Source organism: Bactrocera dorsalis, chromosome 2 (assembly GCF_023373825.1).
Source record: "Bactrocera dorsalis isolate Fly_Bdor chromosome 2, ASM2337382v1, whole genome shotgun sequence".
NCBI lineage: Eukaryota > Metazoa > Arthropoda > Insecta > Diptera > Tephritidae > Bactrocera > Bactrocera dorsalis.
This window is the reverse complement of record NC_064304.1, coordinates 19154714-19181170: the sequence shown is the minus strand read 5'-3', so window position 1 is coordinate 19181170 and position 26457 is coordinate 19154714. Positions and strand designations below refer to the sequence as shown.

The 26457-nt window shown below is 35.1% G+C and overlaps 1 pseudogene; it reads left to right on the top strand.

Moving 5' to 3' along the window:
• The window catches only part of LOC125776560 (uncharacterized), a 42027-nt pseudogene extending 24516 nt beyond the window's left edge, over nt 1-17511 (top strand).
• The last annotated feature ends 8946 nt before the right edge of the window (nt 17512-26457 follow it).

The following is a 26457-nucleotide window of genomic DNA, read 5'->3' as shown; positions in this document are numbered from 1 at the left end:
AGATGGAATTCAAAATAGCGTTATATTGGAAGAAGGCGTGGTTGTGAACCGATTTCACCCATATTTCGTACATATCATCAGGGTGCTAAGGAAATATTATATACCGAATTTCATTGAAATCGGTCGAGTAGTTCCTGAGATATGGTTTTTGGTCCATAAGGGGCGACGCCACGCCCATTTTCAATTTTTATTAAAAGCGTGAGTGCAGCTTCCTCCTGCCATTTCTTCCGTAGAATTTTGTGTTTCTGACGTTTTTTGTTAGTCGGTTAACGCACTTTTAGTGATTTTTAACATAACCTTTGTATGGGAGGTGAGCGTGTTTATTATCCGATTTCTTCCATTTTTGAACTGTATATGGAAATGCCTGAAAGAAACGACCCTGTAGAGTTTGGTTGACATATAGGGTGATTTTTTAAGAGCTTGATAACTTTTTTAAAAAAAAAAAAACGCATAAAATTTGCAAAATCTCATCGGTTCTTTATTTGAAACGTTAGATTGGTTCATGACATTTACTTTTTGAAGATAATTTCATTTAAATGTTGACCGCGGCTGCGTCTTAGGTGGTCCCTTCGGAAAGTCCAATTTTGGGCAACTTTTTCGAGCATTTCGGCCGGAATAGCCCGAATTTCTTCGGAAATGTTGTCTTCCAAAGCTGGAATAGTTGCTGGCTTATTTCTGTAGACTTTAGACTTGACGTAGCCCCACAAAAAATAGTCTAAAGGCGTTAAATCGCATGATCTTGGTGGCCAACTTACGGGTCCATTTCTTGAGATGAATTGTTGTCCGAAGTTTTCCCTCAAAATGGCCATAGAATCGCGAGCTGTGTGGCATGTAGCGCCATCTTGTTGAAACCACATGTCAACCAAGTTCAGTTCTTCCATTTTTGGCAACAAAAAGTTTGTTAGCATCGAACGATAGCGATCGCCATTCACCGTAACGTTGCGTCCAACAGCATCTTTGAAAAAATACGGTCCAATGATTCCACCAGCGTACAAACCACACCAAACAGTGCATTTTTCGGGATGCATGGGCAGTTCTTGAACGGCTTCTGGTTGCTCTTCACCCCAAATGCGGCAATTTTGCTTATTTACGTAGCCATTCAACCAGAAATGAGCCTCATCGCTGAACAAAATTAAAGCGCGAAACACATTTCGAACCGAACACTGATTTTGGTAATAAAATTCAATGATTTGCAAGCGTTGCTCGTTAGTAAGTCTATTCATGATGAAATGTCAAAGCATACTGAGCATCTTTCTCTTTGACACCATGTCTGAAATCCCACGTGATCTGTCAAATACTAATGCATGAAAATCCTAACCTCAAAAAGATCACCTGTTAGCTATGATAGTTTCCGAGATATGTACAAAAAACTTAGTAGGGGACGGGGCCACGCCCACTTTTCCAAAAAAATTACGCCCAAATATGCCCCTCCCTAAGGCGATCCTTTGTGCCAAATTTCACTTTAATATTTATATTTATTTATGGCTTAGTTATGATACTTTATAGGTTTTCGGTTTCCGCTATTTTGTGGGCGTGGCAGTGGGCCGATTTTGCCCATCTTCGAACTTAACCTTCTTATGGAGCCAAGAAATACGTGTACCAAGTTTCATCATGATAGCTCAATTTTTACTCAAGTTACAGCTTGCACGGACGGACGGACGGACGGACGGACAGACGGACAGACAGACATCCGGATTTCAACTCTACTCGTCACCCTGATCACTTTGGTATATATAACCCTATATCTAACTCTTTTAGTTTTAGGACTTACAAACAACCGTTATGTGAACAAAACTATAATACTCTCTTTAGCAACTTTGTTGCGAGAGTATAAAAAAAATTATAAAATTGTAAAGCAGAGGACCTTCCCATCATAATTAGAAGCTCACTTGGAGAGGCTTTCTTAAAGGTGTTTAATAATATTGCTATTTTCACCAATAAATAGCAAAGAAATCATTAGACGACCCGAAAAAACAACATCAATGAGCCGAATTTTGTGACAAAGGTGAGCCGAATCCGAAAATACCACGTTAAAGCAGTTCAAAAACCACAGTTAAGTTGACAGTTTTCTCGATTATCGAGGGCTGGTTCACTTCGAATTCATTTCGGCTGGCCAAATTGTCAAGAAAGAATATTGTCTGAATGTTATGCGTCATTTGCGCAAAGCTATTCGTAAAACGAGGCCGGATGTCGGGATCGACAGCTCTTGGTTTTTGCACCACAATAATGCACCGACGCATGCTGCATTGGTTCTTAGTCAGTTTTTCGACAAGTTTTTAACCAGTATGGTGCCGCAACCCCCATATTAACCACCTGATTAAGCTCCGTGTGACATCTGGCTATACAGAAAACTCAAACGACCGCTCTGGGGAAACCGTTTTGAGTTAATTGAAGACATTAAAAGTTAATTACGGCGCGGATTGAAAGCTGTTTCGGAAAATGACTTTAACAACTGTTTCGAGGATTGGAAAAAACGTTGGCACAACAAAGATATAGAGTTTGAAGAAAAAAGGTAGAGTTTTAAAAATATGAACAAAAGCTTACTATTCTTTTTTGTACTCCTTTCTTCAGATACAAGCCAAGAGAACATATGTGGAACATTTTTTATAAATGGATAAAACCGCTATACTATGGCAAGAGCGTGTATATAAGAGAGTAACAAATCGAGTGATGTTCGCTAAATTGTAAACTGGCTGTCGTCTGGTACTTGCTGTTGTTATTGTTGGTGATGCTGATGTATATTATTAATGGGTGTGGTTAAACGGTCGTGCGGTTGAATACTAATTCCGTCGCGTGTTCACTGAACACGGTGTTTACGAATTTAGAGCTGAAGAAGAACTGTAGATATATGTAGCTATAAATGCTTTATGTTGTCCATATGAGTACCATATTGGGCAATCAATAATAGCTAACAATTTTAATGTAATTCTACTTCGCTAAATTATATATATATCCGCACGGCATTGGTTTGTTGTAGCGTTAATTGGTTTCTGTGTAATTACGTGACTATTAGCAACCACAATTCTATTTGCAACCTCTCTCTATATAGTGCCAAATTGAATTTGCATGTATTAATACGCACACACTGGGTGACACGAATGTGTGTGTGTGTTTATGTGAGCATCAAAATTTGTTTGCATGTTTAATTTAACATTATTATTTCCAAAATAAGTTTAATTAATGTTAATTGAATATTAGATACACACGAGCTCAGGAGTTTGCAAGCAACTACTATACACCATGGCGTATACGTAATACAAGCATTGGCTTGACTTGTTTAACAAGCTCTTTAGTGCGTTAGAGCGTTGTTTTCGGTCTGAAATTTTAATTACATAATAAAATTTTAAAGAAATTACTAACTATGACTTAATTGGTATAAAATTAGAAATTAAAATTTTTTAAAATGTTGCTTCTGTGTTTACTTTATATTCAGAAACAGTTTTTTTCTTTTAAAGGGTCAGTGTATGTGTTTAATTTAGATTTCACTTTTATGTTTAATGTATGCAATTTCCGGTCATTGCTCTTACCTACCCAATCTTTGCAATATTAATTGCTAACGCTAACAATGCATACACCTACGTACATATGTGCATTGTTGTGTGCGTAGTAGTAAAATAGTAGTGCTCCCATAAAGCGGTTTAATTACTTATCTCATCAAATATTCATTATCACAAAACTTGTATGAAATCAAGCACCATCAAGGAACAACATACACAAGATGAGAAAGTACATACATTTTGAGAAAAAAGTACCCGGAAATCGTAACTAAAACGCAAAAGATTTAATTATTCATCACTATTTATTTTGTTGCCTTCAAAGTAATGTCCACTAGATTTAAAGTCCATGAATTGTTCTTCCACAATCGGCCAATTTCGACACATATTCTCATGCAAACGCTTCAATAAGGCCAAATAGAACTCCATGTTGATCGTCTGTCCCTCCGGAGCTAATGCAATATGCACCAATCCACGAATAATGAAAATAGGAATGATTATCACCTGGATTTTTGGGTTTTTGTTTCCGGCTAGTTTTCCCTCTTCGATTGCGATGAATGAGCTGCTGTCAACTTTTTTCAAAAATAGGACCGTAAACTGGTTTCTTCAGACATGCTGATCCCACATTCATGCAGAGCCGGTTGGACATGAGTTTATGTGTTTGACATGCAAACATTTTGACCTGTCGCATTTGGCAAAATAATTCAGGACAGTTCTAACAAATTAGCGAAATAATCCCGGAGAATTTTATTACAATTTCTTGGTGATTTTTTGTCACAATGTAGTTGTGCATATACATATGTGTGAGTTTGCATCCGTTAACATTTCGATTGAAGCGGTAAATCAGCAAAGTTGGCGATAAGCTGAGGAGCCTGTGCACCTGCTAATGCTTTCTAATTAACTAAGTCCTCGACTTGTACATGTGGGTTTGGCATGTTTTTGTGGATGTCGGGTTTTCTAAGCATATGTTAGCTGGCAACGCAAAACTGACAAGCAATAGCACACGAAGTCCTTGCAAAACATTTTTATTCTATTATATTATTTTTGCTAGAAACATTTTTTGGTGGTATCAAACTCTGAAACTGAAGTAAATTAAATGTCTGCAAATTGTTGACGATATCAATATGGTAAGTAGTACCAGACACCGTAAGAGTCAGCTTGAATTTACCGTTTCCAAAACAACTAACCATAATTTTTTTATAAACAAATTCGGTCTAGTCCTTTCGCGCTCAACACAGAATTTTTAAACCATTTCATTTTCCGTTGAGAGCACTTTAAATTTGCGCCTTCTTCGTTAATAAAATATGAGTTTAACAGAAACTAGAGGTCATACAACCCACAAACATCGAGTACCCTGCCAGTTTTTAGTCCAATTAGGTTGTACGCTGTGGCAAATTGTTGTTCCATTGTAGTTTATAATTGAGGCTTTCTACATAACAAATTAACAACAAGTCACAGCAAGTCGTTAAACTTATTTTCACCCTTCCGCTTTATTAACTAACCGTTCCATTCTGTAGGAATTTTCACAAGGTTTTCCATGAAATATTATAGCTTAAACACTTAAGCTTAGAAAAGCTCGGATAAGAGTGAAGGCTAATTGAGTATGAAGCAATATCCTCTAGGCACCGACAGCGTATTTTTAATGGCTTTTGTTGGCAAGGTTATATTACAACACTGTGTATATAAATCAAGTACACGCTAGATATAAAGGCGATGTATGTATGTTTATCAAGCACTAATATATGTATGTGTATGCAGAGAATTTGGGGTCATTCACCTTCAAGGTCACGTGTTATGTAAATAAAATTTAAAACACACGTATTAGCATTGTTGTTGTTGCTGCTACGAACTCGAGCGAACGACATGAAATAAGCATTAAAGATCCGCAAAGCTATTTATAAAGGGTGGTGTTACTGAAAATTGTATTTTTTTTTGACATAATTGTATTTAGAGACTTTTTCCGATAATTTGTTCTTGGAACTAAATAACTATGGTATTATTAAAATAAGATTTAATGATATATTGGGTAGTCAGCATAAGTTTATTAGAACTGGTGGGGATTTCTTTAAAGGTGACAAAATAACTATTGATGAATAATTAAATTTTGGGTAGTCGAAAAAGTATTCTCGTATTTTTAATCAAACTTCAACTTATTATTATATTTATGCTAACAAATAAATAAACAAATATGTACAATTTTCGTCGACCACTTTTCCAATTTTCCGCTAGAGACATTATTCCGTCAGTGTAGATCTAAATTTCTTCCACACGGAGGCGAGCGAATCATTGATAAAGCATCGTCTCCGTAAACTTCACAAATTGCATTGGCGGCTTGCGTGACATCCTTCTCTTTTTTTTTACAAAAATTTCAAAATGTAGTGAATATATTCATTATTTTCAATCATTTTTGAACAACTGTAACTTTTTAAACTTCACCGAATTTAATTTTTTTTATTAAATGAAGCTTAAAATTTCACCTTTACTTTTGATTCAGGCTTTCTAAGCTTCAGCGCGTAAACGTACGTATACGAATATAATATATTACAAATATTGAAATTATTATGTGTAATGGCTTCAACAAATTCTTATTTAAATCATCTTATCTCAGTGCACGACTCTGCATTTACAAAGGAGGGCAGAACCCCTGGATGTACATATTAACATGTATCAAGCGGCGCTATAACATGAACGAGACGTTTATGTTGTTGTTTTCGATTATGTAGGACTAAAATTACTCATTTACATATTTATGATATTGATTGCTTCTTTTTTTTGGGGACTTCATTAAGTGACACTCGCACTTGCTTTTATTTTCTTTGTGTTTTTTTTTGATATATGCAAAGTAATACGATAAATATATTTATTAATGGTAAGCGACTTATTAAATTGAGAAAAAAGCAAATGATACAAGAATCTGTAGAAACAGAAAACTTTATATTTGATAAAAAAAATACGATCAATTGACCATAAATCATCAGGTTTCCCAATTTCTAAGTATTCTTTTTTTTCAATATTTCATGATCTTCAATGTTTTTTTTATTGTATTCAGTAATGTATACAATTTCATCATGGAAAGACATATGCAAAAATAACGTTTACAAGTCATTCAATTTTATTATCAAAATAGAAATAAATAATTATTATTCCTGACACACGACTGGATTTAGTGGAAAAAGTACTCGAAAATTGGGTTCTTCGAATTTGTTCATGCAAAAGAAGTCGTGGAGGCCATTAGAATGACGTTAATTCGGAATTTAAATGTATCTATTGTATTTCACATTACATAAAAAAACATTTCCTTAACAAATTGTGTTTTTTTTTTTTAAGAAATCATACCATTCTTATTGGCAAACTCTGTATGTATGTAAGAAAGCACTACGTATGAACTAAGCTTGACCAGTTCATTAGTCCTTTAGTTGAAAAAATAGAAGAAAGCATTAATGATAAAGAAGACTAATATTAATACTCAGTAAGTTGGGAGGAAATAAATTCGGTTAAGGGCGAAGATTACATACTTTCCATATTTAAAAATAATAAGTGTGAAAATCAACGCCTTATACAGGCAAATACATTTTAATTGTTGGGAAATCGACATAATACAAAATGCAATGTGCCTTTACCCAATTTTGTCGTAATTAAAAAATATAACCGAGCCAACAAACAGTGTAAGGCATATCAATGGGTGTACACTCAGCTTAAAGACTTTATGAAATACAATTTAAATCTATTCATTACGTATATAAAGTTCATATCATTAGTACTTTTATCAACACTATTGAGCTCATCAGAAAAGTATCATCAAATTGTTACGCACATCCTTATATTTAGGAACTTTAGATGTACCATTTGTAAACGTAAGTATATATATTAACATTAAAAATGAAAACATGATCCTTCAAAATCATTCCACGCAGTCTATCAAATATCCATTTAGAGATTTATGATTGCAACACGTGCCCTTGTTTTCAATTTATTGCCTTCGTTCGGTCATTTCTGGTCACAGCAAAACCCATAAAGTTCACGCACCTGCCGAGTGGCAAAAAAAAAAAAAATAAATGAATGCATGTATACATGTTGAAATAATGGAATTTAATACGTTGGTTACATTTTAGTTGAAGCTAATAATATATTCTATACACGCATAACGTTTTGTCATAAAACGCTATTTATGCTCTTTACAATTACTTAAATATTCATCTCGGTAAAAAAATGCTATTATATGTATGTATGTATTCGAACATTTTCGCATAATAATTTTTTTATATTTTTAAAGTCGATTAACTCAGCAAGAGTTCAATGAAGAATTTAATTGATTTTTTGGCGATGAATCTCCATTAAGGGTCAGTGTTTATCGGTGGTTTTTTGAATTCAAACGAGGTTGTTCATCACTCCAAGACAAGTTTCGTGAAGTTCGTCCAAAACGGTTGATGTACCGGAAACTATTGATGCTGTGCCCAAACTGATATTAGAAGATTATCATGAGAGCTATCGTGAGATTGAGACATCAATAGCCAAATTTAACCATAAAATTATGAGGTAACTCGCATAATCCTTGTCCATATCACGTGCCAGTGAAATGGCAAAATGCTGTAAGTCTTGAAGCGGTAATAACATATTTCCACCGAATAGCATACTGTGATAAACACTTGCAATAGTAATTAAGTGTTGCGGCTTGTAATGGCAAACAGCGGATTCAACAAAGCTATAAGCATAGTAAAAAGACATACAGGCGGAGAACGCCAGTTACTTAAACACTGAAGGTCGCACGAACTAATGTATGTGCTTTCAATGGTAGAAAATCTCATAATTTTATAGTTTTTCCGACAACAACAAGCATTCAAACTCCTGGGCGTGCAATTAGTAGCATTTTCTCATAGAGCAAGGGAGACAGACGGTGGTTCAATTTGAGGGTAAAGAAGTTTTTTAAAAGGTTTGAGTTATAATTTGAGAATTTTCGCGTATATAAATATGTGTGATACAAACATTCCTATGTCGGAAAGTTAAATGGTTTACGCATACCATCATATGAGCTCACAAATACAAATATATATGTATTTTAATTAGAAGCAGCTATGCTCTGATTTTCTTGCTAAGGTCTGGTTTCAATTAAAGTTCTTAACGCATTCAACGACATATACTAAACATATAGCCGTGAGAGTATAAAAGCTTCTGCGAAACATTTTCAAGTCATATCATTCCTCTTCAAGGACAATAATGAATTATATATACATATTTACGGCAATTTCACTTACTCGAGAGTGGAACATTCAACAGTTCTTATGTGTGTGAGTTTCCGTACAAGCAAATTACACCCGACCTTACTTCACAGTCCATTTTGAACATGTCGGTATAGATAGAGGTTGTATCATTCCCCTCCTACTAAACCTGTCCAACATTCACGTCTAGAAGATATCGTCATCTGAAAGAGACTATTGAAGTCTAACCTTTGGCAGTTGTAGCCTGATTTACATAAGTTTAGTTACTTAAGAATGGTACTATGTCCACAATCTTTCCTGTTCAACCCCATAATTCCCTTATTCTAACGACAGCACTTTCTGCTACTTTCCGAATAAAGACGTTTATGGACAGCTGATGGAGGAAATTTAGGCATCTGTGGCTCTACATTCAATCATTGTTGTTGTTATATTATGCTTCAAGAAGATACGCATAAGCAAATACATATATGTATATATGTATACGTATTTGCCATGATTGATTTGCTAATATAATCTTGCGAGCGCATATTGGCAACAGCGAGCTTTGCAAAAGCTATAAAAGTATTTGCAAATAATATTAGAGCAACTTAAGTTTAATCATGTTTACTCCACTCAGCTTTAAATAAATAATTCAGTACATATTTGTCATGCATTTTGCTGCTTGTCATTGACGTAAACTGTCACAAGACCCTGAAAATGTGAAGAAATGTCGCCAGACATACATGTTTGCATATTTATTTTATGAAGACCTAACAGCACATAAGTAAAATGGGGGACTGCTGTTTATGGCGCTTTTACAAGTTTGGTGCAGTTAGATAAACAATTTACTATACAAAATATATTCAGTCGTATATATGTAAATTTGATGAATTTATGTAGGTTATGGCAAGGTCAATGAACCTTTTATGACTGACTGATTTGGAGGATGATAGTTTATGAAAGTTTCTATAAGTTTGAGGAAATTTAATGTAGTAACTGCTTGGTGAGCAGTTTTGGCTTTAAATTCAGTTCGGGACGAGTCAAGCAAGAACATGGTTCATCTTGTTATTATCGAGATCTCTAACACATGCATGACGATTTTCGTGCACTATACTCTCAACTTTTTTCAAAATTTTCTACACTTGAAGAGATCAAAGGTCGTCCAGAACGAGGAATGTCTTCAACGATCTCTCGACCGTCTTTAAAGTCTTTGTACCAAACGTATGTTTCTGTTTTTGACTTAAATCACCCAAAGTCTTTTCCAACATTCGCAGCGATTCTGCGCACGAAATTTGGTTAGAAATACAAAATTTGAGACAAATTCTTCTTTCAGTTTTTTTTATCGATTGTGAAAATCGCAACGCCAACTCCACAAGTCAATAGGCAAACCCTGCCCCAAACGCTTGACACAGCGAATGTATGAATATGTATATATATACTTTCAAAATTAAATAAATTTACTACTTATTTAAAGCATGTTCTTCGTTTACATTAATATCATTACTTTCGCTACGAAGAAATTGGCTTTTGATCATATATATTTATTTTGTTATTTTTTTCAAACCTTTTCCTTTATTATTTTTCTTCTTACAATTTGTGTTTTGTTCTTTTTTTTGAAATCCCATAATTGACAAATGCTTTCATCATTTTCGCGTACAACAGCTGCTGTCGCCGTGGCTTTCTTCTCTGCTGGGCGCTCTTCCATGCGCAACGACTGATGGCATGTCCGTAAATAGCAGCAGCGCGAACATTGAATCGCAGCTGTACAGAGATGTCTTCGAAGCTGTTGACCTCACATCCGCTGTGCTTTATAACCTATCGACCTGCATCAATCCGTTGCTCTACATCATGAACCACAAATTCCGTGATGTTTTCAAGGTGAGCTAAGTTAAATTGAGTATACACGCATGTGTGTAAGGCACAAGTGGACAGAAAGTGTATATGCAACACGAATATCGTTTAAATTATACACACATGTGATGTTAAAACATTTAAGTTACCTTCTAACATCATTCATATATTAGTTTCTTTATCTATCTCCTCTGGTTTCGAATGGCTAATTTTCAATTCCTCTTCGTAGCTAACTTTAGCTCGTCAATTCGGATTTCCTGGTCGTCAAAGTCACAACTACAGCGCCCTGCTACCACAGTATATTTCTATGCGTCTACATATGGTACAATGGTGAATAAAAATGCTCTTAATCGCTATCACTCTTATCGAGTTATGCAATTACATAGTCGGTACCGAAGACTTCTTTCTCTATGCTGTACAGGAATCGAACAACAACAATTACGACAACGGTGAACAGCAGCAGTGAAAAGAGCAGCGTTAGTCGTCTCTCACCACATTGTGCTTAGTACGGCCACGATTGAATTCGTTGTACCAGTTTTTCACAGTGCTATAGAATGGCGCTTCATAGTCATACAAAGATTTTAGTTCATCGATACACTCTTGTCGTGATAATTCACGTCGAAAGTTGTGAAAAATGATCGCACGAAAATGTTCACGAGTTAATTCCATTTTTTGGCCGAGATGAATTTTTGAATTCCCTGTAAATAAAACAATTCACGATTAAATGACAAAACGTTCTGAGTGATGTTATGCTAAAAAATGTGAAACTTTCTAATGGAAATGTCAGATTGCACCTGGCAACACTTAGTGTTGCCTAGTCCAGAAATATATATAGCAGCCTACGTATACGCCTCTTAGTTCTTCGTGCCATGTTCTGGAAAAATTAAAAATGAAAACATGATCCTTCAAAATCATTCCACACAGTCTATCAAATATCCATTTAGAGATTTATGATTGCAACACGTGCCGTTGCATTCAATTTATTGCCTTCGTTCGGTCATTTCTGGTCACAGTAAAACCCATAAAGTTCACGCACCTGCCGAGTGGCAAAAAAAAATAAATAAATAAATGCATGTATACATTCATGTGGAAAATAAATACGTTGATTTTAGAATTTACAAAGCCATAAAATTGCCTAACAGACAAATTTTTTTCTACAAAGGCAAATAAATATATAAAAACTTGTTCAAAATGCAATGACACGTGCTAATAACTCAAACAAATATAGGAATGTGCAATCAAACAGTATTGTAAGTAAATGTAACATGCTTGTATAGTATAATAAACAAGCTCGTGCTTTGTCCAGTTGCTTATGATATAGGAAGTTTATAATAAATTTTAACATTTTTTATAATATATTCTATACACGCAGAACGTTTTGATATACAACGCTATTTATATTCTTTACAATTACTTAAAATATTCATCTCGGTAAAACATGGAATTATATTTCGAACATTTTCGCATAATATTTTTTTTTTGATTTTCAGAAAGTTTCGTGAAGTTCGTCTAAAACGGTTGATGTACCGGAAACTATTGATGCTGTGCACAAACTGATATTAGAAGATTATCGTGGGAGCTATCGTGAGATTGAAACATCAATAGCCAAATTTAACCATAAAATTATGAGGTAACTCGCATAATCCTTGTTCATATCGCATATGCATGTGACAAAATGCTGTAAGTCTTGAAGCAGTAATTGAAATAGTCTGGTATAACGTATTTCCACCGAATAGCATACTATGATAAACAATTGCAATTGCAGTTAAGTGTTGAGACTTGGTATGGCAAACAGCGGACTGAGCAAAGCTATAAGCATAGTAAAAAGACAGACAGACGGAGAACGCCAGTTACTTAAACACTGAAGGTCACACGAATCTCCATTAAGGGTATGTGTTTTCAATGATAGAAAATCTTAAAGTTTTTTATTTTTTCTGACAACAAAAACCATTCAAACTACTGGGCGTGCTATTTTCATTTTATCATAAAGAAAGAGAGATAGAAAGTCGTTAATGTGTGAGTAAAGAAGGTGTCAAAAAGGTTTGAGTTATAATTTGAGAATTTTCGTGTATATAAATATGTGTGCTACAAACATTCGCGGGAAGTTAAATTAACCCCCACAACACTAATATGCACTGTATTCCACACCAGCTTTACGCATACCATCATATGAGCTCACAAATACAAAGATATATTTTAAATAGAAGCAGCTATGCTCTGATTTTCTTGCTAAGGTCTGGTTTCAATTAAAGTTCTTAACGCATTCAACGACATATACTAAACATATAGCCGTGAGAGTATAAAAGCTTCTGCGAAACATTTTCAAGTCATATCATTCCTCTTCAAGGACAATAATGAATTATATATACATATTTACGGCAATTTCACTTACTCGAGCTTCCACTCCATTCGACGGTTCTTATGTGTGTGAGTTTCCGTACAAGCAAATTACACCCGCCCTTACTTCACAGACCATTTTGAGCATGTCGGTATAGATAAAGGTTATAAGTATCATTCCCCTCTTACTAAAACTCTTCTGCGTTCGCTTCTAAAAGCGGCTATTGAAGTCTAACTTTTGGCATTTGTAGCCTGATTTACATAAGTTTAGTTACTTAAGAATGGTGCTATGTCCACAATCTTTCCTGTTCAATCTCATAATTCCCTTATTCTAACGGCAGTACTTTCTGCTACTTTCCGATTAAAGACGTTTATGGACAGCTGATGCAGGAGTACGTTGAGCGCATCAATCGGACAAAACTTAATAGCAATGGCACAGGCTGCTCACCGTATTTCATTCAATTTCGTAATATATCAGAAGGAAGTAGTATACAAATATACAAGGATATGGGCTTAACATTCCCTCGAAATAAAGTTATGCATCTGTCTCTATATTAAATCAGTTTTTCTTGTTATATTATGCTTCAAGAAGATACGCATAAGCAAATACATATATGTATATATGTATACGTATTTGCCATGATTGATTTGCTAATATAATCTTGTAAGTGCCTGCGTATAATGACAACATAAAGCGAGCTTTGCAGAAGCTATAAAAGTATTCACAAATGATATTAGAGCAAACTAAGCTTAAATCAAGTTTACTCCACTCAGCTGTAAATAAATAATTCAGTACATATTTGTCATGTATTTTGCTGCTTGTCGATGACGTAAACTGTCACAAGACCCTGAAAATGTGAAGAAATGTCGCCAGACATACATGTTTGCATATTTGCTTCATAAAGACCTAGGAGCACACAAGTAAAATGGGGGGACTGCTGTTTATGGCTCTTTCGCAAGTTTGGTGCAGTTAGATAAACAATTTACTATACAAAATATATTCCGTCGTATATTTGTAAATTTGAGGAAGGTACATATATAATGTAGGTCATAACAAGGACACTTCACTCTATTTTTGTAGTGTTGGCTGGTGGTATCAAATTAAATAATTTTGATGGTTGATTTTGTTGCACGACTCAGGGTTGAATGAAAATTTTATGACTGACTGATTTGGAGGATGATAGTTTATGAAAGTTTCTATAAGTTTGAGGAAATTTAATGTAGTAACTACTCGGTGGGCAGATCTGGGGTAATATTTCTACTCGAGAGTTTGAAAAAGCCTCTTTATTAAAACATATAGTGTAATAAGTTATTCTAAGGTCGCTGATCTTAATATGATTTCATTACATTTTGTATAGTTTTAGTTGCACATCAAGAGGTTTATAGTTATTGGTACTCAATTGAATTTTATTTCGGGGCGTAATCTGCTTTCTTGCCAGTGTTTTAGCGAAGACAGACACCAATACAACTGAGGTGTTCGCTACTTGATATTCATGCTGGCTTCAACAATGGGTGCAGCAGATTCGAGAGATTAAAAATCTTCTTATAAAGGGTGATTTTTTAAGAGCTTGATAACTTTTTTAAAAAAAAAACGCATAAAATTTGCAAAATCTCATCGGTACTTTATTTGAAACGTTAGATTGGTTCATGACATTTACTTTTTGAAGATAATTTCATTTAAATGTTGACCGCGGCTGCGTCTTAGGTGGTCCATTCGGAAAGTCCAATTTTGGGCAACTTTTTCGAGCATTTCGGCCGGAATAGCCCGAATTTCTTCGGAAATGTTGTCTTCCAAAGCTGGAATAGTTGCTGGCTTATTTCTGTAGACTTTAGACTTGACGTAGCCCCACAAAAAATAGTCTAAAGGCGTTAAATCGCATGATCTTGGTGGCCAACTTACGGGTCCATTTCTTGAGATGAATTGTTGTCCGAAGTTTTCCCTCAAAATGGCCATAGAATCGCGAGCTGTGTGGCATGTAGCGCCATCTTGTTGAAACCACATGTCAACCAAGTTCAGTTCTTCCATTTTTGGCAACAAAAAGTTTGTTAGCATCGAACGATAGCGATCGCCATTCACCGTAACGTTGCGTCCAACAGCATCTTTGAAAAAATACGGTCCAATGATTCCACCAGCGTACAAACCACACCAAACAGTGCATTTTTCGGGATGCATGGGCAGTTCTTGAACGGCTTCTGGTTGCTCTTCACCCCAAATGCGGCAATTTTGCTTATTTACGTAGCCATTCAACCAGAAATGAGCCTCATCGCTGAACAAAATTTGTCGATAAAAAACATTTCGAACCGAACACTGATTTTGGTAATAAAATTCAATGATTTGCAAGCGTTGCTCGTTAGTAAGTCTATTCATGATGAAATGTCAAAGCATACTGAGCATCTTTCTCTTTGACACCATGTCTGAAATCCCACGTGATCTGTCAAATACTAATGCATGAAAATCCTAACCTCAAAAAAATCACCCGTTATGACAAATGTAGACATCAATAATTTTGCAATCAAAATTTAGTCCAAGAAATTTGTGCAGTTCGAAAGTTCATTATGGGGTTTTCATAATCACACTATGTCATATGAGTAGAGAAGAATTCTGTTTCAATTTGAGAACAAGTTGAATACGGTTGTTGGTTGATGGTGTTCATTGCGGTTTTGGCTTTAAATTCAGTCAGAATCGTACTCTTTTTGAAAAATAAATACAGCTTTAACAGGACGAGTCAAACAAGAACATGGTTCAACATGTTAATATCGAGCTCTCTTGTCATCTCTCTAACACATGCGTGACGATTTTCGTGCATCATATCCTCAATTTTTTCAAAATTTTCTACACTTGAAGAGATTAAAGGTCGTCCAGAACAAGGTATGTCTTCAACGATCTCTCGACCGTCTTTAAAGTCTTTGTACCAAACGTATGTTTGATCTGAATCGCCGTAAGTCTTTTCCAACATTCGCAGCGATTCTGCGAACGAAATTTGGTTAGAAATACAAAATTCGAGACAAATTCTTTTTTCAGTTTTTTTATCGATTGTAAAAATCGCAATGCCAACTCCACAAGTCAATTAATGACATACTGGGCAGTAGGCAAACACTGCTTCAAACGCTTGACACAGCGAATATTCATATGTATCAATTCATGCTTTCCAAATTTAGTAAATTTGTTACTCATTTAAAGCATATTCTCTTTTACATTAATATCATTACTTTCGCTACGAAGAAAATGGCTTTTGCTCATACTCGTACAAGTATATATTTATTTTGTTATTTTTTCAAACCTTTTCCATTTCATTGTGCTTCTTACAATTTGTGTTTTATTCTTTTTTTCAAATCCCATAATTGACAAATGCTTTCATAATTTTCGCGTACAACAGCTGCTGTCGCCGTGGCTTTCTTCTCTGCTGGGCGCTCTTCCATGCGCAACGACTGATGGCATGTCCGTAAATAGCTGCAGCGTGAACATTGAATCCCAGCTGTTCAAAGATGTCTTCGAAGCTGTTGACCTCACATCAGCTGTGCTTTATAACCTATCGACCTGCATCAATCCGTTGCTCTACATCATGAGCCACAAATTTTCTCATGCTTTCAAGGTGAGCTAAGTTAAATTGAGTATACTCGCATGTTTGTAAGGCACAAGTGGGCAGAAATATCGTTTGAATTATAGACACATGTGATGTTGAAACATTTAAGTTACCTTCTAACATCATTCATATATTATTTTCTTTATCTATCTCCTCTGGTTTCGAATTAATCTCATGTCACGTTATTCGTAGTGCTAATTTTCAATTCCCTTTCGTAGCTAACTTTAGCTCGTCAATGCGAATTTCCTGGTCGTCAAAGTCACACTACAGCGCCCGGCTACGACAGGATGGTTCTATGCGTCTACATATAGTGCAATGGTGAATAAAAATGCTCTTAATCGCTATCACTCTTATCGAGTTATGCAATTACATAGTCGGTACCGAAGACATTATATTGTATCTCTATGCAGGACAGGATCCGAACAACAACAACTCCGACAGCAATCAACAGCAGCAGTGAAAAGAGCAGCGTTAGTCCCCTTTCATCACATTGTGCCTGCTATTCCTCTGCCGGCTCGCAATCTCCGCTGACAACAACCCTGTCGAAGCGGGATGAAATCGTTGCAAATCAAGTAACTAGTATAATTGAAGAAAACACAACCAAACAACAACAACAGCAGAAGCAACTCCATCATATTCTACAATCTCAACTGTCCCAACGGCGCAATGGGGCCCATAGCAATATTCTGCTCGATATACATACATATAATTGGGAACAGCGCATAACTTTTGTCTCGCTCATCCGGCGTCTTCAGCCATAAATTCCTAACGGACTGATAATTTTCGTTGCTCCGTAATTAGCAATAATATGACGCATTTACCTTTAGGCGATGACAGGATGCTCACTAATTTGCAAGAAGGGGACAGACGGTGCGAATACCTCGCGCTCAACTACCGCCTACGATACAACCGGTAAGTTCCATAAAGGATTTGGACATATATACAGCGGCGCGTACACATCTTAAACCCTCCCGAGTAATTAGACGCCGTGACAGGGATACATTGTTGAACATGTCGATGCCGCGCGGTAGTCGGTACTCCCACACATGACAATTGTTTTTAGCAGATTGTGTCCTACGTCAGTCATGCTGAAAACAACGTATTTGTAGCGAAAAAAATACTATATTTATGAAGAGTTATGAACCACACCAAGATAGAGGAGCTCATTTCGGAACGGAAGAGGACTCTGCTGCGAACTTACTTCATACATCACCTTTAAATGCTTATGCTGATAGGAACAAGTTTTGAAGAGCATTAAAAATAAAACAAGTTAATTTAATGTTTAATTTCTCCACAAAATGTTCAATAACACTATCGGTTTTTTATCTGAAGGAAAACTAACTGATGTGCTAAGAGGTCTGCAGAGTATTTGAGGTGTTCTGATTACGAATTTTTGTTTAAAAATTTCCATCACGTACAGCTATTCTAGTCCTTTTAGTAAGTTGTGGCCTTGATTAAAACGCAACAAAATTCCACGTGTTAGAACTTTTTAATATCATTTTTGGTTTTAGCAAACCAAAACTAGCATGAATACTCTCTAACATCCCTGTCGTAAAATTAGAGTAAACCATTGTCATTTTACACACAGTTACTAGTAAATCATCCAACCAATCGGGCCGACTACTTATGTCCTCAATTTGTTAATTTAAGTATATATTTACTTGTTGGATCATGTCGCATTGCTTTTAACACCACACTTGAAAAAAAATGTAAGAAATCCCTAGTTGACAGCCGTATCACTTTAAATACCATACCATTAATTTAAGGCAGATCCAAATTCAGTTTGAAGTGTGACAGATGTATCCTAAATGGTTATTATCAGTAAACACGAAGAAGAAAGAAGACTAAAAGGGTGTCAGTGGTGGATATATGAACAGAGTAAAAAAAATTACAACCGAAGATAGCAAGATAGAACATAAAAGAGTGTAACTTGTGACCTTTCATAGTTAACTAGCGAGATCAAGAACAAGAAAATACCAAGGATTATGGACTGAAAAAAAAGAGACTTTCTACCATTGCATGTACATACATATGTATTAAAGACTTCAAAATTTATTTTTTGCATAACTTGTCCATTCACTTTCCAGTTAGCTCTTTGAATACTCGTAGATGGCACTTGAAATCGTTGTTAATTATTTGAAGTTATTTTATTTATTTTTTTCTCTTAAAGTGGATAGCTACTATGAGGGTAGGTATGTATAGTATACATTCTAAATGTGTGTTTTTGAATATTAACTACAGGTCACCGTAATAAATAGCGCCCTGAGGCGTGGGCTCATATTGCAGCTGCAAATAATTTATGCATATCTCGCTTCAAGCGCCAGCAGTTATTTAAGAGAATTGTGCATCAGATGATATATCACCATAAAGGACTAGCAAATTAGAAAACTGTGGTTGGCGTTGATGAATGTTGCAAGTGGCTGCAAGTGTGTCTGTGGGTATATTTCATTAAAGTAGAGGAAAAGGGGTCAAGTTGACTTGCTGACCAGCAGTGACCGTATTAATGTTTCGTGATTCATGCATTTAAAGTAATAACCTTTAACTAATATAGATGCTAGTAAAAATTGTTATTTATTATAACACTTCAGCACTTTTCAAGTAATTGGCTTCCTTTCTTCTCCTTTATCCTTTCTCTAATATAGAAAGATAATTTCACAAATATAAAATGTTGATAACAAATGTGCATATACTCGTACAAACAAAAAAAAAGTTTTCGGTGAGTGAGTTTCAGATGAAATCGTTAATAATGATGTACTTAAGAGACTTCGTAAATCCGTGCATGCCCTTTGAGTTAAAAGATATTTTGGCGTTCTACACAAACGCCTACCATAATGCAGAATAGACTTAACCGATAACACGCATGTTGCTTCCTTACTTCCCATCAGCTTACCATTCTGGCTACTAACCATCCATGAGTCTTACCACATAATTTTTCTTTCGTTTGCAAACGATTATATTGAACCAGTGTGTTGGCATGGCGCGTGCAGTAAAATCAGAACGACTCAATAAATAGTTTCTATGACTTTTTGTTGGCAGCTGCAGGCCATCAATATGCTCAAGTTATCTGTTATTATTGTAACTGCTGCTGTTCATGTACTTTCATTTCTCGCTACATTTCGCTTTATCGTTGTATATAACTGACGTGTTTATCCTTGTTCATATAAAGTTGCCCATTGATGTTTAACCATGTTGTGTGTGCTGCTTTTTACGCGTTTTGAAACGGTGCCAAGTTGTAAACAACAGGAGCAACAGGTGCATAACTTTTTAATTTGATTGTAAGTGTAATTCGCCATTGTTGGTGAAGATAAACGCGGCGAATTCGTGGAAGAGCAACAGTTGGGTAAAGAGAATGAGTATTGAGTCGTTTTACGGCAAGAACGAACGCTTAATGTGCTTTGGGGCATTTAACTGTTTTACAGTACACATTTTTTTATCTTGATTTCCCACAAAACTAAGGGTCCTGTAGAAAAAAGTTATTAAGCTATATTGTAGATACTGAAAAAAATCTATAATTTTTGTGCAAAGACTTTTTATACATAACCTCAAATGAATGTGAAAAGCCCAGATTTGGGGTTTTTATTTTTGTTTTGTACAAAAATTGTTTTTCTTCATGAAATTTGGTGTATTTTTTTATTTTCCAAACACACAACTGCTTTTTTAAATTTTAAATAATAATTTTTTTTTTTAAATTTTGTACGTTAAGTCCAAATTCACAAAACTTGTACACCCAAAACTCTACTAACTGTTTCCATAAATCATTTATGATAATAATATTTCATGAGAATGATTTGAGAGGGTTTATAGCTTAGAATCTTCCATCCTTTCAGGGGGAAAGGAAGATGGAAAAGGAGAAGTGGTTTGGTAAAATGTTCCTACAAATGACAGCAGAACATGAAGTAGTTTATAAAAAGGAAGGACATAACCAAAAATATTATATAAGAGAAGGGACATACGAGTACTTACGAGTGTGTATTATTGAAACAAATGCGTTGGGTACTTTTTGAGAGAATAAGTGTAGTTTTGGTTTGGTTGCTTTCATTTTAAGGGGGTATTCTAGTCTAGAAATGCTATTTAACGGCATTTTTTAAAGTCCAATAAAAAAAAACTAAGAACATTTTTACTATCCATTTTTTTATCAGATATTTATTGATATTTTAAGAATACAACAAAAAATAAAAAAAAAAAAATTTTTGTGATAATTTGATTAATTGCGGCGTGGTGGCGTGGCGGGGGTTGAAAATAAGGGTGCGCCCTTTCTGACACGATTCCAACACTTTGGGTGACGTGAAAAAAAAAAATTTAATCAGTACAAATGCCGCTATCGTCTGAACTACGATAAATAAAAAAAAAAATTTCAATAAATGGCCACTGTTTGAATTTTTTGCCCGTTTTTTGGCAAAGATCAAAATTTTTTAAAAATAGTAAAAATCAAAATTTTTTAATAATCCTACTTCCAACCATAGAGAGATATATAGAGAAGGTCCAGACCAAATTTCAAGATAATCGGTTCATTAGAACTTGAGAAATCATGTCAGAAGTGCTGAAAATAGTAGTTTCGAGAAAAACGCGATTAAAGTTTTACGTTATACGATATTCGCTCAACCGTTCTAGTTGCCACGTCACTAAAATGGCTATAACTTTGAAAATATTTTGAGTTTTGAAAAATCCTTTTAGGAAGATATTTTTGAATATCAAAACTATCGAAATATGAAAAAAAAAAAATTTCGATTTTTCCAAATTTCTAGACTAGAATACCCCCATAAGCATTCCATTGTTAACTTGGAAGCAATAAAAACGTGTCTTTAGAATGTTTTTCACTAGCCGTTAAAAACTATACGAAATGTGGAAGCATTTTTAGATGCTTTCAGGCATTTTTGATTTTATTGTCTCAGTGGTGGTGCAAATCACGTCATCCACAATGCCTTCATTACTATAGGCAGTTATGACGTAAGTATAAAATGATAAAAGACCGCATATTTTAATACCCAAAGTGGGTAAGCAAATCACCTTGGCTTTAATAGTTGTTTGCTAATTTTCCAATTCAAAGTAAGTGTTTAAAGGGTAGGGGTACTTGCAATCCTAATGTATTCCTGCTTTAGTTATATGGTAGAAATGTTTAAAACCTACCCTAAATTATTATGTTTGTAAAATTATAAGGGAAAATGTTACGCACGCCCAACAGTGTAAATAAAAACCCTGTTCGTCTCTAGATACAGGCGTCAGAAAACCCAAAATGTAATACAATAACGGTCACGTACTAATGGAATGTTTATGTACGCTGCTGAATGGCGAAAATTGCTGAAAAATTACAACGAATAAATATAAATGTGGCCATTTGATGTGATATGACCCCAAAAGAAAATCTTAAATTGCGTCACAATTTTTTGATAATACCAAAGAAGCAACTCTGCGTTGAGCAAGTACGTCACAATGTGACTTTTGCACTTTTTGGGTCTTTTCGAAAATCTATTTAACTTAAAGTATTGAAAATTATTTTCTATGCATGTATGTAGTCAACATTTCGTCCCAAAAGGCCATTCTTCTTTATACATACTTGCTGCATTTACTGGTATGTATCCTCTTTTAAGTTGATTACTGTTCATATCTCTAAAGGTGTAAATCGTAATCGGTATTAATATACAACCCTTTCGGGAATTTTTACAAAGTTCCTAATATAGTATTTGCGTTTCATGTGATACAAAACCAAAGGCATGTACTAAATATTAATAGTAATACCTATCGTTTGGTTTTGCACACGACTCTTGAAGTTTTGCACCTAGATAGTTCGTTCCATCGGGTCTCGATTTTTTTCACCATGGTTCTGTCAAGATCGTCGTATACACAATGCATGGGTTTCCCAATGTTGCTTACGTTTTCGGTTGTAATGTAGCAGGACACCATATTTGGCGTTGTAGTCTACTATTTCATTTCTTTCGACGCCTTTGTGGCCTGGTACCCAATAGAAGTCAAGTTGCCTACTTCTGGCAACACTTTCCAATACTGGCTTGCTTCTCAAGACACTCCTTGGTGATATGAGGTCTACGTAGATGTTGACTGCGGAATTGCTTGCAGTTGCATTAGAGGCCAGCTCCACGGTTTTTGCAATAGCAAAGACCTCAGCTTGAAATATACTGAATTTTCGTATGCCAGTCCACCATAATAGTACACCGCAGAGCAGAATTTGTATAACAAATGTCTGCATACAACAACAATCGTCTGCATACAATGACAAGTAGCTAGTTAAGAGTTTAGTGACTTCTTAAAATGAAGTTTTTCTGAAGGGTGATTTAGTAATTGATTTCTGTCTCTTTTGCTCTCCAACCAAATTTACAAGGCTTTGTTGACTAAATCCGTTTACAGTTTAGGACGTCACGGTTGACAATTAGAGCTTTTAGACCCCAACTCATTTCCATTTTGTCTACGTCTATTGTTCGACTGACCTATGAAAGTGTGTCTCACTCAATTGTGAACCTCTCTAAGTAGAAGTTTGTGCATTGTTTTTGAGGTTAACTCGATGTAAACACACTGGGCTAAGTGGAAAATTAAATCAAATACTGCGTCAACATTTTGATTGATGAAAAGCTTGTTGACATCAGAGTAAGGGCATGTCAACAAATTGATTTTGCGGCCACATTCATCTATAGCTATTTTGCTGTGCCATAAACGCATTAGCCATATCGTTGAGATTGAGTGACTCATTTGGATATTTCACTTCAAAATCAAAAAGAAGTATGAGGAAGGATAGTTAACATTTATAAAGAATTTCAAGCAAAGACGTAGATGCTAATATAGCTAAGCATTTTTTCAAGTTGCTTTCAGAAATAAAACAAATTTCTAAGATTTTATTTGAGAGGAGTTTGGAAGGCATAACAATCAGTTTGAAGGGGAAACCGGTGCTGAAAATATCAGTACTTTGAAATCTCGCCATAATTTATTAAAACAAGGGGACCGAATTTTCTTCATTCTCATGAGATGTTCGTCATTAGTAGCGCAGTTAATATGAAAATAAGCTCTTCAATATCATTAAGAAAATATCTAAAAACAGAGGCATCAAAAAACTAAAACAAGACTTTATCCATTAAAGCGATTAAATTTATGGTCAATTTAATTGCAAAGCGTTGTTTTATTTATTTCCGACACTCTTATATATTCATTCATTTAGACTTTTAATCCTCAGCCACTTTTTGGAAAAAGTCTGCTGGAAAATTTTCGCTTACTGTGAATTAAATTGTAATTAATTGCGACGTTGCAAAACCGAAAATGTCGCGAATAATCTAAGCTAAAAGCGAAGCGGTGTATTTAATCGCGCCAAATTCATTGCTTCGCTTCAGTGAACATTTCCATAGGCATCGCCGTTGTGGGATGCATACAAACATACATAACAAAGCAATGTTAAGGGTTTAAACTAAATGCTGGTTCAGCAATAAAGGAAAATTGTTGCAAAAAATGCTTAAAATCACAACATTTTTCTCTTCAATAAAAATTTTCAATAGAATGGTTGCATTGTTGGTGGTTTCTATGGCAACCAAATGGTTCAAAATCACAATGTGGTTAAATTGTGGGTAGTCAAAGTACTGAATGGGTGCTTATAGCCAATATGGGAAAACAATGTGCTTAATGTTTCTAAAACAACAAATTAACTTAAATTTTTGCTATGAAGACGCACATATTAAAATTTAAAATTGAAAATTTTTATTCTATTTTTTTAGTTTTTATTTAAAGAAACTTTTATAAAATTGTATAATAGTTAGCTCAAGTTTATTTAAATAATTACTAGTATTAGTAGACAATTCTACACTAAAAGCTTACATTTTTCGCCTATTCTTAGAATGAATAACAATAAAAAACGAGTGACATTCAAGCTAATGCGTTTTTAATTAAACACAACTGTTTGGGGAGAGCCGCAGCAGCGAAATAGAGAAATAACTCTTGAAATAACATGGCAAATACTCGTTAAAATTGAGTGTTATGAGTCAGAAATTCTATGGACGACCTTACAGCACAGACTGCAATTGGTTTGCTCAAATGGCAAAGAACATAACGCGTTGCGGAACAGTCCAAGGCGCTGTTAGGTAATACAACGAAGGTTACTTTCCCTCCAATTGCATTGCACAAGCGCTGATATAACTTCAAATAATAGCTTCATTGCGAGGAATACAAAAGCGCAGCGAAAACATTTAATGATAAGGAAGAAATTGCTGAAGTGAGCATCGAAAGCGAGGAAACTGATTTTCTACAGAAATTTTGGTGGCGGGCTCATGTTCTTATTTATATGTATGATTTTTTGTGCAAATAATTTTGAGTGTTTAAAAGAATATACAAGTTTTTTTGTAGAAAGTTAAATATAAATATATTGATTTATATAAAGTATTGCTACATTTTTCTAAAATTTTGGTTCTGAAAAATATTAAGTGGCAATTATATGATAAAAGAGCAGCATCGTCACACTGTGTGCGATAATTTTGAAAGTAGAGTATCGTGCACAAATATTCAAAAAACGTGTTTGCTTGTTAGTTGGGGTAGGAATAATGCAAAGCTGTTCGCGCAGGCGTATGAGTAACCCATGCAAATATTGAAATTCCAAAATGCATCAAGTGATTTGCTTATATGGTTTTCGCCCACAGAATTATTCCAAAATATATTTCGTCATTAAAAAATCGCCACAAATAGCAGTCTACAGATGAACCAATATAGCTTTCCACAGCTTGACCTTCAAACGAAAATATGCTCATTTAAACAATGATAATAAATTTTCGTTACTTACTTTAAATGTAAACCGAAAAAGCTAACACGAAAGTAAAATAAATATTTAATTGTGCAGTTTTAATCTCTAAGATCACCAATACTACCATAAATTGTGCTCTAGTCTAGACCAATGACCAAATTAGGAGCTTAAGGGTAATTAAAGTTAATAACTCAGTGGCATATTCAAGCATATCAAAATTTACCACTACAACTTGACTATTCATAGACAAATGTAGATATGTATACCATAACATATCCACATTTACACTATTGTTTCTTGGTGAGACTGACTTCTCGGCAAGCTTAAGTGGCTTCACTCAAATGAGCTTGACTAATTGCATGTGCATAAGTAATTGTGTTGAAAGTAAGCCAAGAATGGCAGCTGCAACTGACGTGACCACCACCCACACTACGTTTGTATATGTGTGTAAATATGGTTGAAGTACAGCCTTGGAAACTAGTTATGCACATACCATAATATAAAAGTTGTATTGGATATGTTCATATACTAAGTACAACCTTACATATAAATTTCCATGAAATACCGAGTTAAGCCTTCAAAATTGAAACACCACCACACATAAAGTGCACCGAGAAAGGCTTTTATTAGCGGTACGGCAGCAAAGTTGCATGAATGAAAACTTTTAGTTCGACGAACTGCGCAAGAAGAGCTACAAGCGTGAGGTCGTGTGCGTTTAGCAGGTTTCCATGCAAACGTCTCTTGTTTAATTTCACTCTATGAGGGTTTCTGGTGTTTGAGGTTTTTACTAAGCATTCAATTTGCCCTTGCAGTACAGCTTTGTTTATTTTATTAATATTAGCTCTGATTGCCGTCAATTCCAGCATCTAAAATAAAGAGTGTCGAGAAATTTAGAACGAAAGTTAATAAGTATGGAAAGTTATTATATACTTGTACAACTGTGTTCAAAATAATAGCAGTGGCTTGAAGAGCACCTGCATTGGTCAGTCGAAAAATGGCGCAACATATTGTGGTTCGATGAAACAAAAATGGTTTTACTTAGTTCCAGCGGACGCCGACAGTATGCCCGAAAGCCAATAAACGATTCATTTGATCCTAAATATGTTTCGGTAAAACATGGAGGTGCCAAAATCAATGTATGGGAGTGCTTCTCCTACTGTGGTGCAGGTTCGTTGTTTTGGATTAAAGAAAACATGGATGCCAAATTGTACATTGAAATAATGGAGTCGACTATGCTACCACACGCTGAATGAAAAATGCCGTTTAAATGG